A 16210-nucleotide genomic window follows, 5' to 3' on the forward strand; every position below is an offset into this window, starting at 1 on the left:
CGGAGCATGTTCGACATCTTACCTTGGTGTTGAAGAGGTTGAGGGAACACCAGTTATATGCTAAGTTTAGCAAGTGCCAGTTCTGGTTAGATCAAGTTGCGTTCTTAGGGCACATCATTTCTGCTCAGGGTATTTTGGTGGACCCTCAGAAGGTTGCAGCTGTGGAGAGTTGGGAGCAACCGCGAACCGTCACCGAGGTGAGGAGTTTCCTTGGTTTGGCGGGGTATTATCGGAGATTTGTCAAGGATTTCTCTGTGATTGCCTTACCACTGATGAGATTAACGAGGAAGGATGTTAAGTTTGAGTGGGATGATAGATGTGAGCAGAGTTTCCAGCAGTTGAAGCATTGTCTCACTCATGCACCGGTTTTGGCACTCCCGGACGATAGTGGTGATTTCGAGGTTTATAGCGATGCTTCCTTGAATGGTCTGGGATGTGTATTGATGCAGCATGGTAGGGTGATTGCTTATGCTTCACGACAGTTGAAACCTCATGAGTTGAATTACCCTACACATGATTTGGAGTTGGCTGCTATCATCTTTGCGTTGAAGTTGTGGAGACACTATCTTTACGGGGAGAAGTGTAGGATCTTTACAGATCACAAGAGTCTCTAATATCTCTTTACTCAGAGGGAACTTAATCTTCGTCAACGGAGGTGGTTGGAGTTGCTCAGCGATTACGATTGCACGATTGATTATCACCCTGGTCGTGCGAACGTAGTGGCTGATGCACTTAGCAGGAAGTCTCAGGGTCGCATTAATGCGTTGTACGCTAGTCGTGTTCCTCTTTTGGCTGACTTGTGTGCTACGGGAGTGAGGTTAGAAGCAGAAAACCAAGATGTGGCTTTACTTGCTAATTTTCAGGTTAGGCCAATTTTGGTCGATCGTGTGCTTGAAGCTCAGGTAGCTGATCGAGAGACTCAAGAACTAATCCAAGCTCGAGAGCAAGGAAGGAGGCGAGACCTCAGAGTTCGTGATTCGGATGACATGTTGATGCTAGAGGGTAGAATGTTCGTGCCTAATAGTGTGGATTTGAAGAAAGAGATTCTCGATGAAGCACATATCTCGGCTTATGCCATGCATCCAGGAGCTACAAAAATGTATCATACCATTCGACCATTTTATTATTGGCCGGGTATGAAGAGGGAGATAGCTGAGTATGTGAGTAGGTGTGCTGTTTGTCAGCAGGTGAAAGCAGAGAGGAAGAAGCCATTTGGATTGTTGCAGCCGCTTCCCGTTCCAGAGTAGAAATGGGAAAATATCACTATGGATTTTGTGTACAAGTTGCCGCGTACACAAAATGGCTTTGACGGCATTTGGGTGATCGTTGATCGGCTCACTAAATCGGCACATTTTATTCCAGTGAGAGAGAAGTATTCTTTGAGCCGGTTAGCGGAATTGTTTATCTCAAAGGTGGTGAAGTACCATGGTGTCCCTGTGAGTATTGTCTCGGATCGTGATCCACGATTCACATCGAAGTTTTGGGTGGCTTTTCAGGAAGCTTTGGGCACGAGATTACTTTACAGTACGGCATATCATCCACAGACTGACGGACAATCAGAGAGAACTATTCAGACTTTGGAGGATATGCTGCGAGCTTCGGTGTTGCAGTTTGGTGATGCTTGGCACCAGCGATTGGATTTGATGGAATTCGCTTACAACAACAGTTTTCACTCTAGTATTGGCATGGCACCATTTGAGGCATTGTATGGTAGAGCTTGTCGCACACCGTTGTGTGGGTCAGAGGTTGGAGAAAGAGTCTTAGTGGGTCCGGAGATTGTTGAGGAGACTACTCAGAACGTTCAGGTAATTAAGTCTAACCTGAAAGCAGCTCAGGACAGGCAGAAGAGTCTAGCGGATCGGCATGCTACGGACAGAGTGTATGAGGTCGGAGACTGGGTATTTCTGAAGCTTTCACCGTGGAGAGGTGTCATGCGGTTTGGAAAGAAGGGGAAGTTGAGCCCCAGGTACATCGGACCATACGTGGTCACAGAACGAGTTGGCGAGGTAGCTTATAGGTTGGAGTTGCCTCCGGAGTTGGCTAGAGTGCATAACGTTTTTCACGTGTCCATGCTCCGACATTATGTTGCTGATCCATCTCACGTGATACCTCCTCAACCGTTAGAGATTAATCCAGATTTGACGTATGACGAGGAACCGGTGACGATCATTGATTGGAAGGAGAAGGTTCTGAGGAACAAGACGGTGAACTTAGTGAAAGTTTTGTGGAGGAATCATTCAGTCGAGGAAGCTACGTGGGAGACAGAATATCGGATGAGGGATTTGTATCCTCGATTGTTCTTTGACTACTAGGGGTTGTTACTTGGTTGTTTTGACTTTCGGGACGAAATTCTTTTAAGGTGGGAAGGTTGTGACATCCCGTCCCGAAAATATCGAAACGTACGTGTGAAATTTACAATTTTGCCCCTAGTGCGTTTTTCGTCACGTTTTTGGTTGCTTTGTGTGTTGTGGCATGTGTTGGGCCACACACACACCTGCACATTCACTGTCTCTCTCTATCCTTTCTCTGTCTCTGTATCTCATCTCTCTCTCTCCCTTCCCGTTCTCACCATACGTATGGACAAACCCCAAAACCCCTCAAACCTTAGTAGATCGAGGGAACCAAGTACACCATCAAGCTCGTGAGGCTGAGAGGAGTCCAGTGGTACTATTTTCAGGTAAGAAAACTACCATTTTCACGTCGATTCGAAGTGGTCCGAATTGTGTACTGTTCATGCAAGATTAATCTAGTTAGTTTTTGGACTTTTGAAGCCTGTAGATGTGTTGGTGAGGTCCCAAGGAGCTTGGGAGTGCATCGTTGGACTGATTTGGACGTCGGAACCAAGAACTGTAAGTTTGGCCGAATTTTCATGTTTTTTGAAAAGTTTGTTTCCGTTGTTTTTAGGCCCTAAAACTTGTCCAACGTGGTAGAGTATGTTTAGGGCTTCATTTTGGTATAAATTACGTGAAAATTGGATGAAAAATGAAGGAGAATAGTGAGTTTAAACTTTTCCCAGTTTTCCGGTGACCGGAGTCCGGCGAGGGTAGGCCGGAGAAGAAACTGGAATATTCCGTTAAGTTTAACGGAATATTCCTAACGGCAGTAACGGTATCCAGTTAAGTTTAACGGAATTTTAACGGAATATTCCTGACGGCGTCAGTTGACACCGTCAGTGTGCATGGCACGTGGCCGCGCGTGGGGGCGCGTAGGTCTGTCCCTATTTTGGCGCGTGGGGGCGCGTGAGGGGTCCAAAAATTATTTTAAAAATATGGTTGTGATCCTGAGGTTGTGTAGAGCACGTTGGTATGAGAAGTTATTACGAGGAATTGGTTATGTGCTTTTAAGTTAACGTTTTTATAGTTATTTCGCATATAGGTGACACGTATCCCGAGGACGAGCGTGGTCACTCGAGGCAGGGGGGCTACGACCCTTCCACGTACCAGTGAGTGGGCTTTTGTTTTTCGTATATACCTATATACAGTTATATTCCCAGAAATTATTTAAAAAGGGTTATTTACGTTATGCCATGCACCATATTATGATTGATTATGCATTATCACATGCATTAGTAGTGACATATATATATGCATATTGGGTGCTGTGGACGCACAGGTAAGTGCCAGGTAAGTGGCATTCACATTTACATTCAGCAGTAGTTTGAGATGATTAGAGAGCTCATAACCTGCACCCCCGGTGTTAGTGCTCCCGCCCGTGGCCAGGGCACAGTCCTTCACGTGATGTTCACCTCCTGCACCTTATGCTCACCTTGGATTCAAGGTAGGTGCATAGTCCTGTCGTACAGACCACTTTAGGTGGTTCCGACTCGTAGGTGACCCGCGATTATTCGCCCAGTCTTCACGTGATCGTAGCACTTGTTTACACCCAGGCCTGTCGTACAGACCACTTTAGGTGGTTCCGACTCATGGGCAGGTTCAGATATTGAGATTGAGATTTGAGCTCTAGATGCAGCCGTACAGGTCACGTTAGGTGACTCCGGCTGCCAGATTATATGATATTGACATGTTTATACCTGGGCACTTGCATATTATGATGAGATTTCGGCATGGCATATTATCAAGCATGATTGATATACCCTTGAGCATGTTTGGCATATTTATACATACGTATATATGTTTATTTTCTGGGAAGTATACAAATTTTACGGCGAGGGGTTAGAAAGTATGTTACTAAATGGTTTTAGAAAAGATTTGTTTTTGCCCACTCACGCTTTTGTTTTGCGCCCCTCCAGGTTCTAGTTGATTAGCAGTTTCGGTGGTCTCCCAGAGGGCTTTTCCGGCGTTTCTGACAGACACTTACCATTGTAGGGTCACCTTCGGGTGTACTATTGTTGAACTTTTTCGTTGGGACTGCTATAGACCTGCTCTGAATTTGTATTTCACTTATGCTAGCATTTGTTCTAGGACTTTGTATGCTAGTTTTATTTTATTCGTACTTTTATATTATTACTTTATTAGCTTCCGCACGTGCACATGGCTACGTCACCTTTGTGTGACGGCCAGCACGCCCCGATCTCGGTCGGGGTGTGTCATTTGTTAAGTTTCTCTGCGCTTGCAAAACTGATAGGAGCATATTCATGCGACTTAAATGGCTTGTTCTCGTGCATTTACGTTATGTTTCTTTAGTTATTTTAGTCCTTTAAGCTATTTTCGTGTGTTTGTAGGTCCAAAGGGCTAAAGGAGCAAAAAGATGCATTTTGGAGACTTTTGGAGCACTTTTGGGCTAAGGATGGATAGCTTATGCTTGGCGCCAAAGTGTTGGACGAAATTGAAGACCTAATTGAAGACCAAAGTGTTGGAACCTTGTTCCCTTTAGTTTTAGGACATTTAAACCTTTCCAATTCCCTTATGCCGTGCATCTCCACCTTTCTCCCAAAACCATACACATGCATTCATTATTCATTCCCTCACATGCTCCCATTACTTATCATCACCACTTATCACTTATCATAACCACATATCATATCACTTATCATCACCACTTATCACTTATCATAACCACATATCATATCACTTATCACTTATCACTTATCACTTATCATCATCACTTATCATAATCACATATCACTTAACATGCACCCATCACCTAACACAAAACCTTGCAGCCACATGCATTCCCCTTTTGCACATGCTTTCCCATTTCATTATTCATTCACCTTAATCATTCCCTCACATGTTTTCCCAACCCATTGCAGCACATGCACATTCACCCTTCATTATTTCCATCCACATGCATTTATCATCATTCACCCAAGCTTTAATTCACATGCAAACACATTCATATCAGCCACATGCATCTCCCATCTCATTTCCAGATTGTCCCCTTGCACATGCAGCCACTTATTCAAAGCACATGCATTTCCACCCTTTAATCACATGCATAAATCAGCCACATGCATCTCCCATCACCATTCCAGATTTCCACCACCCTCCTAACTGTCATGTTCCCCCCATTTCACCTATAAATAACCCTTCATTGCAGCCACAAGGAGGGGGGATCCATTCACCACAGAAATAAGGCCTTTGTGCCAGAAATTCACCCATTCCAAACACTCTTCCATAAACTCATCCATTGCAGAAATGTAGACCATCAAACCACCCCCTTTGTGCCGTGAGTCTTCCCTATAAATCCAAACACCATCCTTCCATTCCTCCACCACTACCCAAACCATTCACACCATCAAACTATCCTTAGACCTTGTGCTACAACGAAGAGGAAGATAAGAGTGCCTAAACGTTCATACAATTCAAGTTTGAGTTGTTGGAATGTTTAGGTGTTTCTTTGATTTCTATGTTTAATTTCAATACTCTTTGTTTTGTACGAATGAGGCATGGAAGAGAAGAGTGCCTAAACGTTCATACAATTCAAGTTTGAGTTGTTGGAATGTTTAGGTGTTTCTTTGATTCTCTTTGTTTTGTATCATAAGGAACTAAACTCCCCCTTGGTTGGGGGGTGATTCGAATATATGTTTATGCTTGCATTTTGATTTGATTACTTCTAATTGCGTTTCATAAGTTGTGATTCAATTTGTTTAACCGTTTTATTGATAACTTATTTATGTATGTTTATTGAGAGTGCACGCTTAATTTTCATGCATGAATATGACGCTAGAATATAAGGGAGTTTCACCTAATAGTTACGAACTTATATTCATAAGTAGTGGAGGTTGCTTATAAACAATCGCGTTAAACGAATTCTTGGCAAGAGTTTCATGCATTCATAGTAACGAATGCCTCGTCAACACTTATAATTTTCATAGAGCGTAATGATTCTTGCTTGTACCTCTTCTATGCATTCATGTTGAGGACTTGTGGGGAATGTTTTGAATTGTCGCATGCATCATCCAATTCAATAACGTTAGGAAGATTTGAAGGTTAATTAGTGCATCACGGTTAACTTGGGGTGTTGAGAATTCATGGTTTATTGAAATGCAATTGGAAATCATTTATTATGCAAGTATAACATGTATGGAGATGAACCCCTTGGCTAGCATCCATCCATTCATTCCATTTCATCACATTCATATATACTATCTGTCTTAATTCGAATATGTACATTTTATTTAATTTCGTATAAAACTCATTCCCCCTTTACTTTATTGTCCAATTTAGTAGAAAGTGTTTTAGTTTATGTTTATAAGTGTTTTGATTCATTTTGTTACATAATTTCGTCCAAATTCACCAAAGTGCTCAAAACTGCCCAGAAAGTGATTTTAAGGCAGTTTTGAGTGTTTTGGGTGATGTTTGAGTCTTTTGGTTTGTTTTAATGTTTTAAGTGTTTAGTTTTACATTCTTTGAGTTAGTTTAGTGTTTTATATTGTGTTTTTACGTTCTTGAGTCAAGTTATTACTTAATTTCGTCCAAATTTGTGGTTTTGCTCAAATCTGCCCAGAAAGTGGTTTTTAGGCAGATTTGAGTGTGTTTGTGTTGTTTTGAGTCTTTTGGTTTGTCTTAGTGTTTTAAAGTTTAGTTTTGCATTATTTGAGTCTAGTATAGTGTTTCATATTGTTATTTTACGTTTTTGAGTCAAATCCAAGTGGTTAACAATCCCTCCTAATCCCCGGTCCAGAACGATCCCTACTTATACATATACTACAATTTGACGAAAAGAGGGTTTAATTTGTGTGCGTATAAAAAACGCATCAAATTTTGGCGCCGTTGCCGGGGATTAGAAAATTTGCTAATCCCTTGGATTGTTTTATTTTCGTTTGTTTTTATTTTATTCCAGATTCTTATCGTGTTTTGTTTCTTGTTTTAGGTACTAGTTCATGACTCGGAGTTCTCATCCGATTCGTGAACATATCCTGGAGTGATTGGGTTCTTCGTCCGGCTGCAAGACGTAAAAGAAAGCGCTACTTGGGAGGCAACCCAATGCACTGAATAAACAAAGCATGTTAAAAAAAAAAAATAAAAAAAAAAAAAAAATTTATATATTAAATAAAGATACTAAACATAGAGAAAGATGGTGCTTCACAAAGGTTGTTTACGTGAAGCCCCACTACGAGGCGTCGAAGCGGAAGGCATCGGAGCGGAAGGCGTCGGAGCGGAAGGCATCGAAGCGGAAGGCATCGGAGCGGAAGGCATCGGAGCGGGAGGCATCGAAGATAGAGCATTCCAGGCCTCAATACTTGGCCAAGCGCTGGATGAGCCAGGAAAAAGGTGCCTCTGGAGATAAGCAGAAAACCTTTGACGGTCGCTTTGAATCCGACCTTCAGACTCTTGCAGTTCATCAAGCTTCCTCTTCATGCCCGACGAATAGTTATTTGCAAGCACATGCAAACTTCTATTCTCGTACTTAAGCTGCTGAATCTCTTGCTTAAGACTTTCCACCTCTGCCATCAATGATTCCACCTGACGGGAGCGGGCAAGCAGGCGTTGGCCCATGTTGGACACAGAGCTCGCACACTGAACACTAAGAGCGAGGGATTCTTGAACGGCCAACTCATCGGACCGTCCTGACAGCAGCCTACTATCTTTTGGAGTGAGGAGGTTCCTAGCTACTATTGTAGCTGTTGTGGCGTCTTGCATCACGGAGTCTTCACCTGTAAGAAGACCGTTAGAAGATAAGAAAGAAGGGCGTCATACGTTACCTTGACGCGGCGCGCCCGTATCACTGTTAAGGCTCAATTCCAAGCTAAGGTTCGATGAGTTTGCCATTTTTCAAAAGTGTTCAAAGAGAAGGGATGGAGTTAAATTTCAAAGGGCCGGAGTCGATTTTCAAGAATGGGAATTCTTCAGAGTGTGTTTGTTGTGGTGATCGATAGCTCTATAAGAAGCCAAGGCGACGCGTCCACCAATTCAAAAAGCCGGAATTTCCGGCGTAATTTAGGCGATGCTTTCTCGGCTTTTCAGAAGACGCGTTCAACTTTGTCAAAAGATTTCTTCTTTTCAGACAACACGTGGAGGCCATCACCGCAACTACACATCTTTAGCCGACAAGCGCAAAGTTCGGCGACGCTTTCTCTGTTTTTCAGAAAACGCGTGCAGCTTTGTCAAAAGGAGCCGCATCCGCACTACTACGTGTCGTTCAGAAAGCAAAGGGGCGTCGTTCAGAAATCGAAGGGGCGCCTGCTCAGAAATCGAAGAGGCGTCGTTCAGATATCGAAGAGACATTTGTCGACAAGGGTAAAAACACAGTACCACCACTTGATATTATCTCTATATATGTCGACCTTCGTCTTTTATGGCAAGGCAAACCTGAAGAAAATGCCCAACTCTCTCTCACCTCTGAGGGCGCACTCCCAGCAAAGCCTCTTGAAATACTCAATTTTTTCTCCCCTAAAGAAGATACCAGAAACCTGGAGTACAAATGAGGCAGAAGGAAACGGTCGATCGAAGCATGTGGAGACAACCACAACAAATACATGCGCTGCTTCATTCGCCGTTTCTTCAAAAGCAAAGGTATCTCATATCATCAAGGTCTAAAGCAAAAGTATCTCATATCATGCTCTTTCCCTGTCTTTTTCTTTGTCCTTGTTCTTACTCGCATGGCAAAGTGAAAGAAGCAATCAGCCGGCACTTGGAGTCAGTCTTCCGAGTTGGAGCCAACTGCCTGGAATCTATTCCTGATTGTTTACCTAGCGTTGCTCTCGAGTAGTCATCTTCAACGGTTGATACACTTCCAGAGAAGGGACCACTTCTGCAAAGGGGAGCGAGTAAGGCAAGTGAAAATGATACATTGAAGCATGCGGAGACAAACTTAGGCTGAGTTATCCTCCAACCCTTTTCAATACGAATTGGAAAGATTGAACAAAGAAACAGACCAAAGGGGTAAGCTCAGACCTTCGGGGAAGACCAAAAGAATCCTCCAGCCCAGTAGCACAAAGGAAAATCAACAAGTGGAGGAGACCAAAAGAATCCTGCTGCCCAGTTCAACAGTAGCACAAAGGAAAATCAATGATGGGCGGAAACCAGTTCAAGAGTATGCCTGTGGAATCACCAAGATCAATGCCTCAATGCAATCACCAAGGAGAAGAGGGAATTTACACTCCATAACCAGATTTGCGTCCCTAAACTCTTCTCTTTGTTAATTACATTCTGCCATGTTTAGTATGTTTAAGTGCTTTTTGTGTGTTTACTTATGTTTTGTGTAAATCTATGCTTAAAACATTGAGGACAATGTTTGATTTAAGTGTGGGGGGGGGGGGGTAACTAAGTATATTTGATGCAAATTCGTGGGATTTTATCGCCCATAACTTCAAATGTTGTTCCTTGCTGTTTTAAGGTGTTTTTAAGTTGTTTTAGAGTGTTTTAGTATGTTTTGTTTTTATAACTCCGAAAATCACATAAAAATTTGAAAAACATGTTTTAAAAAGCCTAAAAAGAGTGTTTTGAGTCGTTTTTGTGTGTTTGTGTCTTAGGGTACCTTCCAACACAATGATAAGGATTTGGTTTGTAATTGCATGACTGTTAAAAAGAGTTATAAACATAGAGAAAAGTTTGATTTACTCTTGGTATATGCTTGGTTATGGTTATAATGTATGACTTCACATGCAATCATAAAAGAAAAAATTCGTTTTTGTAACATGCTTGAAGGAAGGAACTCAAACAAACGCTACAACCCTGTGAGACTCGAGCCATTACCTTCTTTTGAGAGTTATTTTCTGTGATTCTTTGTTTTCTAAAGTTGTTGCATGATCTCATTATTCCTTGCTTGGTTGCTACTTAGAATGCAATTGTATCATGATAGAACTAAATGCTAGAACTTATATCCGTTTCATTCAAAGCATGACATTGATTTGCATGACATATATCAAGATGAAGTTGTGTAGTTGCCACCATAACCAAATAGCCTTACTTCCCATATTTCGGATTTGTTGTAAGTTTTAACCCCGTTGAGCCTCGTTTAGCCTTTATTCTTTGTTAACCCACATCACCCCTTACCTAGCCTAGAGTAGGACTTTCCTATACCCTTGTTCTTAAAGTATAGTGAGCATGACTTAAATGAATTCCTTTTGAGTTACATTATGCAAGAAAATGAGTGTGGGGGAGTAAAAGTTTGTTCTTACGTTTATATGTATGTTTTGAGATTCAAAAGAAAAAGAAGAAGAAAAGAAAAAAAAAAAAAAAAAAAAAGGAGTGAAAATAAGTAAGAATGAACTCACGAGCGTTGATGGTTGAAGAAAGGGTCCAAAAAGTTGAATATGGCCCTAAGTTTTGTGTGACTTTCCCTTGGGTGTTCAAAGTTGACTTCTGCGTTCTTAAGGGAATTCTAAGTGCCTAATTCAATACTTTGCTCACTATTGCTTTAAGAATGTTTGTTTATCCTTCACCTTTCATTGTTAGCCAATACCCTAGCCCCGTTACAACCCTTTGACTTCTATCTTGAGTGTTATGTGTTTCAAAATGTGGAGTTTCGAATTGATATGAGCTTATGGTGTCACTGGTTCTCATTCTAAGTAGTAGCATTCCATTCATGAGATCATATTCATGTCATTATCGTAAATCCAGAAAATGCTTTCTTTGTTATAACATATGTGAGATACTAGTCTTTCATATTTACATCAATCTCTCACATATAACTAGTGTAGGGTGTGTAGTCAGAAAATCTATGTGAAAAGAGAATGCATTCTAGTAAGGAATTGAGGAAATTCTCTAAGGCATGTTACTACATTTGAAATGGTTTTAAATGCTTAAATGTGAACTAGTATGTGGTGACTATGATTAAGAATGTACTTAAGTGTAAAGATGGCTAAAATCTGTGGGAATAATGATTTTTAACTTGTCATGAGCATTGGAAATCCGTGAGACGATTGTTGGAAGGTGTAGGTTGTGTTTTGTTCGTTTTGTCTAGTTTCGTGTTCTTTTGTTGTTTTGTTTTGCTCGAGGACTAGCAAAAGATAAGTGTGGGGGTATTTGATAGGAGCATATTCATGCGACTTAAATGGCTTGTTCTCGTGCATTTACGTTATGTTTCTTTAGTTATTTTAGTCCTTTAAGCTATTTTCGTGTGTTTGTAGGTCCAAAGGGCTAAAGGAGCAAAAAGATGCATTTTGGAGACTTTTGGAGCACTTTTGGGCTAAGGATGGATAGCTTATGCTTGGCACCAAAGTGTTGGACGAAATTGAAGACCTAATTGAAGACCAAAGTGTTGGAACCTTGTTCCCTTTAGTTTTAGGACATTTAAACCTTTCCAATTCCCTTATGCCGTGCATCTCCACCTTTCTCCCAAAACCATACACATGCATTCATTATTCATTCCCTCACATGCTCCCATTACTTATCATCACCACTTATCACTGATGCGAGAATTTATACGCACACTCAAATTAAACCCTCGTTTGACAATTGTAGTAGAATGGATAAGTGAGGGATCGTTCTAGACCGGGGATTAGGAGGGCTTGCTAAAACCTTCTAAATTGACTTAAAAACATAAAAACTAAATTAAAATACTCTTAACAAGACTACTATGACTCAGAATGGCTTTAAAACTAACTTTTAAAACACTAAGACAAACTAAAAGACTCAAAACAAGTTCAAAAGACTCCAAATACTTAAAAACATAAAATAAGACAAATCAAATGATTAAGACTTCAACGAAATAGGGGGGAATTGGATTTGGACGAATTTAAACTAAAATGAATACTTGGAAACAAAACAAAATGTAAATATGAATGTGATGAAAATATGGATGATGGAATAGCCAAGGGGTTCTTCTCCACACATGTTACACTTGCATACAAAATTGATTCTCAGTTGGTCTTTCGATAAGTTGTGAAACTCAATGCTCCAAGTTAATTAGATCCGCTTAGATTAACTTTCAGATTTCCCTAAATTCGTTGGATTGAATGGAATACGCATTACAACCAAATTATTCTTAATCAAAGTCCCTAACTATGGAATACGCATGATAGAGACATTCAACAAAGATCATTAAGTTCAACGGAAATCATAAACATCGACGAGGCATTCGTTACTATGGAATACGCATGAAACTTATGCCAAGAATTCGTTTAACGCGATTGTTTATAAGCAACCTCCACTACTTGTGAATATAAGTTCATAACGATTAGGTGAAATTCACTTATATTCTAGCGTCATATTTATGCATGAAAATTAAGCTTGCAATCTCAATGAACATACATAAATAAGTTATCAATCAAACAGTTAAACGAATTGAATCCACAACTTATGAAATTCCAACCAAACGTAATCAATTCAAATTGCAAATATAAACATAGTGTCGAATCACCCCCTAGCTAAAGGGGGTTTAGTTCCTCATAACTTTGAAATCAAAGAAACACCTAAACATTCCAACAACTCAAACTTGAATTGTATGAACGTTTAGGCACTCTTATCTTCCATTCGTCATACGTACAAAACAAAGAGAATTAAATTATAACTTTGAAATCAAAGAAACACCCAAACATTCCAACAACTCAAACTTGAATTGTATGAACGTTTAGGCACTCTTCTCTTCCTCTTCGTTGTGTCACAAGGTCTAAGGAGATGTTAAGGGCTTTAGGTGTATGTGGAATGGAGTAGGGAGTGGTTGGAGATGGAAGAGTGAAGAGAAAATATGCAGAAAATGAAGTGGGACTCACGGCAATGGAATGGGTTTGTTGCTTGGTGTTTGTAACTGAAAATGTGTATGGAAGAGTAAGTGTATGAATTGAGGTGTGGATGCTTATTTATAGGTGAAGAGGAGGGAACATGACAACTAGGAACTTGGTGGAAATCTGAAATGGTGATGGGAGATGCAAGTGGCTGTTTTATGCATGTGCTTAAAGGGTGGTGAATGCATATGCTTTGACAGAAATGAAAGGGATAATGCACGGTTTTGAGAGGTTTTCTGGTGGTTGTGAGGTGGATGAATGATTAGAATCTTGTAAGGGTGGAAATGCATGTGGAATGGATGTGAAATCTGCCAAAATGCATGTGAAAGGAATGCTGGAAATGCATGTGAATGTAGGCCACGGCAAAGGGTGTTGTTTGTGGAATGATGGCAGGTTGTGTATGTGTTTGGGAAGAGAATAATTGTATGATGGTGGCTGAATGATCAAAGGGAATGAATGGGAGTGACACTAGGTTGATTATGCATGTGGAAATGCTGGAATTATCAATGGTTATGCACGGCAAAGGTTGGAAAAACTGATTATGGATGCATGTGTTGAATGATTTCTTGGTGAGGGATGTGGAGTGGTTGAATGTGGTGCAATGATAATGTTTTGTGGCTGAATTGGTGGTGGAATTATGATGGGAATGCTTGTAGGGTTGATATGCATGTGAATTAGGTTGGAAAGAGGTGGAAATGGAATGTTATGCAATGATAATGTCTTGTAAAGATACTAATAAATAATGCATGTAGGGTTAGGAAATAAAATCATAACTTAAAGGGGGATGATTAAAGGGTGTTGAAAGGTTTTGCATGGCTTTGAAGTGATTGTGGATTGGGCTAGAGTTTAAGTACATGAAATGGACCCAAATTGCTCCCCCTTGCATGGCAAGGAATGGTGTTTGTGTTAAGCCCAAGGCAAGGTGAATGTAATTGGGTTAGGGCCATTGTTTTGTGTCTTCAAGTGCATACAAGGCCTTCAAATTCGTCCATCCTCTTGGCTCCATGGATAAGCTATCCAATCCATGCCCAAAAATGCTCCAAATGGCCTCAAAATGCACTTTCTTGCCCCCTAGGCCCTTAGAACCTAAAAACACACAAGAGAAGCATAAAGGACTAAAATAACGAGAGAAACATAACATAAATGCACGAGAACAAGCCATTTAAGTCGCATGAATATGCTCCTATCAAATACCCCCACACTTAGCTTTTGCTAGTCCTCGAGCAAAACAGAATAAAAACAAATAAACAAAACGACACTAAACACGTAAAACACAACCTAAACCTTCCAACAACCGTCTTAGGGATTTCCAATGCACATGACATGTTAAAAATCATCATTCTCACAGATTTTAGTCATCTTCACACTTAAGTACATTCTTAATCATAGTCACCATATACTAGTTCACAATTAAGCATTTAAAACCATGTTTTGAATGTAGTAACATGCCTTAGAGAATTTGCTCAATTCCTTACAAGATATGAACTCGATTTTCACTCAGAATTTCTAACTACACACCCTAATCTAGTCATATGTGAGAAGATTAATGTAACATGAAAACGAACACTCACATATAAGTATCACAAAGAATGCAATTTCTGGAGTTAATAAGCATGTTTAGATATGATCTCATGAATGGAATGCTACTACTTAGACGTGAGAACCAGTGACACCATAAGCTCATACCAAGTTCAAACTCCACAAATTGAAATACACAACACTCAAGATAGAAGTCAAGGGTTGTAACGGGGCTTGGGGTATGTGGATAACAAAGAAGGGATATGGAAAACAAAGGTTCTTAAAGAAATAGTGAGCAAAGCATTTGAATCAACTTAGAATTCACTTTTGAATGAAAACTCAACTTTTGAACAAAAAGGGAGAATTTAGACAATTTACGCCCAGAATTGGTGTTTTGGAACCTTTCTTCAATCACTTATTCTCTTTTTTTTTTTTTTTTTTTTTTTTTTTTTGAACCTCAAAACATAAACACTTAAACATTCTCTCCCCCACACTTATTTTCTTTCATAATGTAACTCAAAAGGAATTCAATTAAGTCATGCTCACTATCTTTTAAGAACAAGGGTGGGGATTGTCCTAAACTAGGCTAGGTGAGGAAAAAGTGGGTTAACAAAGAACATGGGCTAACACGGCTCAACGGGGGTACAACTTACAACATATACGAAATATGGGAAGTGAGGCTATTTGACTATGGTGGAAACTACACAACTTCATCTTGAATATGTGTTATGCAAATCAATAACATGCTTTGGATGAAATGGGCATGAGTTCTAGCATTTGGAACTATATGATGAAACGCCTTCTAAGTAGTAACCAAGCAAAGAATAATGAGATCATGCAACGACTTTAGAAAACAAGAAATCACAGATTATACTCTCCAAAGAACGTTATAGGCTCAAGTCTCTCAGGGTTGTAGCGTTTGTTTGAGTTCCTTCCTTCAAGCATGTTACAAAAACGAAATTTTTTTTTTCTTTTATGATTGCATGTGAAGTCATACATTATAACCATAACCAAGCATATACCAAGAGTAAATCAAACTTTTCTCTATGTTTATAACTCTTTCTAACCGTCATGCAATTATAAACCAAATCCTTATCATTGTGTTGGAAGGTACCCTAAGACACAAACTCACAAAAACGACTCAAAACACTCTTTTTAGGCTTTTCAAAACAATTTTTCAAATTTTTATGTGCTTTTCGGAGTTATAAAAACAAAACATACTAAAACACTCTAAAACAACTTAAAAACACCTTAAAACAGCAAGGAACAACATTTGAAGTTATGGGTGATAAAATCCCACGAATTTGCATTAACAACATTAGTTACCCCCCCCCACACTTAAATCAAACATTGTCCTCAATGTTTTAAGCATAGATTCACACAAAACATAAGTAAACACACAAACAACAACTAAACATACTAAACATGGCAGAATGTAATTAACAAAGAGAAGAGTTTAGGGACGCAAATCTGGTTATGGAGTGTAAATTCCCTCTTCTCTTTGTTGATTGCATTGAGGCTTGATCTTGATGATTCCACAGGCTTACTCTCGAACTGGTTTCCGCCCATCATTGATTTTCCTTTGTGCTACTGGGCTGGAGGATTCTTTTGGTCTTCCCC

Source organism: Pyrus communis, chromosome 2 (genome assembly GCF_041283825.1).
Source record: "Pyrus communis isolate YQ-2024b chromosome 2, ASM4128382v1, whole genome shotgun sequence".
NCBI classification, from domain to species: domain Eukaryota; kingdom Viridiplantae; phylum Streptophyta; class Magnoliopsida; order Rosales; family Rosaceae; genus Pyrus; species Pyrus communis.